Genomic DNA, 4,648 nt, shown 5'->3' on the forward strand with positions numbered 1-4,648 from the left:
CTTGAGTATTCTATTCGAGATTCCACTAGGGCTGGGCACGGCTAAATACTGAGGACTCCCGACCATGACAGGAAGGAATAAATCACAAATTTTTCAATATATAGCTGACAAAGTTAAAACCAGAGTCACTAGCTGGAAATCAAAGCTCCTATCTCGGGCTGGTAAAGAGGTACTACTGAAATCTATCATTCAAGCATTACCATCTTATGCAATGAGTCTATTTCTTCTACCTCAGTTGTTATATGCTGATTTAAAGAGGATGATGAATTCCTTCTAGTGGGGTTCGTCTACTTCAGAGGGAAGAGGCCTTCACTGGAACTCGTGGGATAAGTTGTGTATTTCGAAGCAGGACGGAGGGATGGGGTTCCGAAAGCTACATCTGTTCAATTTAGCACTGCTTGCTAAACAAGCCTGGAGGCTCATAACCAACCCAGAATCACTAGTAGCTCGAGTATACAAAGCTAAATATTATCCTACCTCTTCCTTCCTTGAAGCAGAATTGGGTAATAAGCCTAGCTTTATATGGAAAAGTATTCATGTTGCCCAATCTTTGATAACTTCAGGTGCAAGGCGGGTTATTGGTACAGGCGAATTAATTAACATTTGGGAAGACCCATGGCTTCCGGATCCTGAAAATCCTTTTATTGTCAGTAATCATTTCTCGGATCTTGACAGTGAGTCGGTATGAAGCCTCCGAAGAGATACCGGAGAATGGGATGAAGAACTAATAAGTGGTATTTTTGTAAATAGAGATGCAAACCTCATTAGGAGTATCCCACTGTGCATGCGTTCAGTCCCGGACTCATGGGAATGGTCCTTGGGTAAGCGAGGAAGATTTTGCGTCAAAAGCTCGTACAGACGTCTCTGGAATGATCATTTTGGTATTAGCCTGACAGCGGAAGCAAACGAAGTAAATTGGGGGTCGGTTTGGGCTCTCAAAGTTCCTCCAAAAGTGAAGAACCTGTTGTGGCAGACATTGGCTGGTTGCCTCCCGTCGCTGAAAGCGCTGGCAGCCCGAAGGGTTCCAATTATCAATCATTGTCCGATGTGTGAGGAAGAGGAAGAGGATGAGTTTCACGCTCTCATTAAATGCAGACAAGCTCAACATCTTTGGGTTCTGACGCGTCTTTCTATTCTTGGCAACAGATGTGTATCATTCAAACACTTCTGGGTGGAGCTTCAACATTATTCGGAGGAAGCAAACAGTGCAGCGATCTATTGTTGGTTCTTGTGGATCAATCGAAATAATAAAGTATGGAACCATCAGGTTATGACGCCGGTTGATCTCTTCACATCTGCAATGCAATTCTTCACAAGTTGGAAAGCTGCACAAACATGGCAGCAAGGTGCCGGAAGCCCGACGCCGGTCAGCGGTCAGAAATGGTGCAAGCCTCCCCCTAGTATGTCTAAATTAAATTTTGATGGGGCTGTCTTCTCTAGCTTGGGGATCGTTGGGTACGGATTTGTCTTGCGGGATAGTGTAGGAGACTTATAAGCTGCAGGTAATGGAGCCATTCACTGTAATTTAGATCCATTTCTGGTTGAGGCAATCTCATGTCGGGAAGCGCTGAGTTGGCTTAAAAAGTCCGGAAAGCAGAACGTGTTAATTGAATCGAATTCCCAACTACTAGTGTATGCTATCCAGCGAGAAATTAGTGGCAATTCGACTCTCGATCTCATAATTGAAGACTGCAAACACCTAATCAAGGAAATTGCTACTGTGTCTATTTCATTTATTCGTAAAACAGTAAATTGTGTTGCTCATTTTTTAGCCCGTGCAGTTACAACTGACACTGTTAGGAAGGTCTGGCTTTCAGAGCCTCCCCCATGTGTATGTTCTGCTTTTGCTTCTGATTCTTAATAAAAACTTCTTACCTTTTGTCAAAAAAAAAAAGTTTAATAAAAATGTAAAATAATAAAAAGAAGTTACTAGACTTTAATAAATATCCCGATAACAAATAGAGAAATTTTAGTATGTGCCGGACATACCACGTAAGAACAGTGATATGGTATGCCTGACCAATCAAAATATGACATGTGTTAATTAATACATCAGTAAAAAAATAATCGCAGAGCTAACTTCATTCTCCTTCACGTTCCTCCTGCATCAGATGTATCTAGAAACTAAAAACTTCCTTTAACTCATCTTTCTATCACTCGTTCAAAGAAAAAATAAAATCATTATTTTGAAACTAATAATTAACATTAAAATCAAGTCTTGCTCTTCTCCTTCTCCTTCCTTTTTTCCACCCGCAGAACAAATATTTTCTCTTATCTGGTATAAACTCCATTACCGGTGATTTTATTTCTCAATGCTGATCAAATATGCCTCCTCTACAAATATAGCAATTAATTATCAATCTAGTCAGCCTAAAACATTATTGGTTACCGCCAATCAACAAGTTATGAAACAATCCCTTATAATCCACTTTAACCACTGTAAGGTTGTCGGGTTGCTAGTGGTATTCTTTCGAGGGACAACCTGAGTTTTGAGTTACATTTCTCAGAAATTGGATAGTTACAGATGTATCAATTTTTTTAACAGCTTGGATTTGAATAAAAAGGAAAAAAAGAAACGCAACCCTCAAGAATGAGTAATTGGAGAAGAAGATTAGTCTAACAGCGGTAGAACCACGTATAGGTGTGGTTGGCTTGGAGATGGACTCTCGACAGAAATTAGGGGGAAAAGGGAAAGTGGACAGCAGAGTTGGAAAATTGTTACTCTGAAATTATTTTTAAATGAATTAGATAATTTTTAATGAAGTGTAATCATTTTTATTGAATGTGGCATATCACCTCCTATTTTCTAGGTGGTATGCCCAACATATTGTCAAATTTCTCTTGATTTTGGCTTTGTGCCTAAGATTTAATGAGAATGAAGACACAACAATTAACAACTTTCGGCCTACATTCCTTTTCCAGTATCTATCTTGTCTTGAAATCTATTATATATAAATAGAGTAACTAATGAAATACATATCAAAATATTAGAAAGTTTCTTTGCTCAAGTATCTCAATAATAGGCTCAATAATAGACCTCCTGTTTGTAATTTTTAAAAGGCTTAATACATTCTCGGTCCTCCAAGTTGTTCTAATAGTGTAATTGACCATTCGAATTTAGACTTGTGACAACTAACTTCCTCAACTTGCTTATTTAGAACGAATAACTTCTCAAATTGTTCAATTGGAACAAATAACCCCTAAACCCAGAGAAACATTCAACATAATACTACATCAGAAATAAAAGATTTCCAAAATATTTGTTGCTAAATCTACTGATGCATTAATTAAAGGGCAAAAGAAAAACATACGAAATCACAAATATTAATCTAGTTGTCACAAATCTAAATTTGGGGGGTCAATTGCAGTATGAGAAAACTTAAAAAGGCTGAAAAAGTATTAAACCTTTTTAAAAAAAAATAGTTGTTCCTAAGAATTCTAAAGGTTTATTCAAAACCAAACCAAAACAACGGGTAAAAAAACTAAGGGAGTGCTTGGTTAATCCTTTTCAAGCTTATGTTTGCCTTTTACTTCAAAATTGAGAGTTTTATGTGTTTGGTTCGTAATCTCATATTTGCCTTTCACATATGAAAAGTAGCATTTTATAAAAGCACGGAATCCCTGCTTTTTAGAAAAGCATATTTTTCCAATCACAAACTGTAATAGCAAATAGCAACAGTAAACAATAGGTAAAACAAACGGCTTTTAATAAATTCAAAATACAAATAACCTAAATCCTTTTTCTATGGCCGGTTATTAATAATTATCCAATAATTTCAGCTTTTCATTTCAAAATTGCTTCCACATTCTCACTTCCCCCGAACGGTTTATAGTTACATTCTTTTCTCTTACTCTATTAGATAAGACTGCTCAAGTGGTTGATTATGCTTCATTGGTATTGGGTTCTCTTACCATTTCTAGCATTATGATTCTTCATATTGTTCTACTATTATCATATCTTTGTGGTATTCTGAATAATCATAGTTGAATTCAATATATACTTCTCATGCCACACAGCTTCGTCATCCTCTTCCTATATAGTTAAATATTTTGTTTTATCTACTGTTTATTGTTGCTGTTTCTGTTTGTTGCTTTTGTAAAATATTATTTTTCAAGTGTAAAAGGCAAACATGAGCTGACTATATTAAACACCTAAAATTCTCCTTTTCGAAATAAATAGCAAATAAGAATATGAAAAGCAACAACCAAATAATCCCTAAGAGTTTTTTTGTGGTATGTTAACCTTGGAGTTTTGATGGTTTGGGGTTTCATTTGTCCCATGATAACAACCCGTTGATGTTAGCTAAGACAAAGTGATGTTTCTTGACAGAGTTGAATCGTTTATGGGTTAAATATATTCATAACAAGTATTCCTCTTTTATATCAATTTTGAAATCTTCGCATTCATCTTTTATCGTACCAAGGCCATGAGTGTTCGAGAAGCTTTAGTTCTAGCAATGACCAACCAAATATTTTTCTCTGAGGATATGGAAATGGAGGAACAATGTGGTATTCAGAGAGGAACCCAACTCTCAACCTGGTCAAACATATACCTTTTTTACTACTCAATCTCAAGTATAAAATGACTTTGAAGCAAATTTTCCTTTATTATTGTATATGGAAGAGAGGGAGATATATGTTCTATGGA

Source organism: Euphorbia lathyris, chromosome 5, assembly GCF_963576675.1.
Source record: "Euphorbia lathyris chromosome 5, ddEupLath1.1, whole genome shotgun sequence".
Taxonomy (NCBI): Eukaryota; Viridiplantae; Streptophyta; class Magnoliopsida; order Malpighiales; family Euphorbiaceae; genus Euphorbia; species Euphorbia lathyris.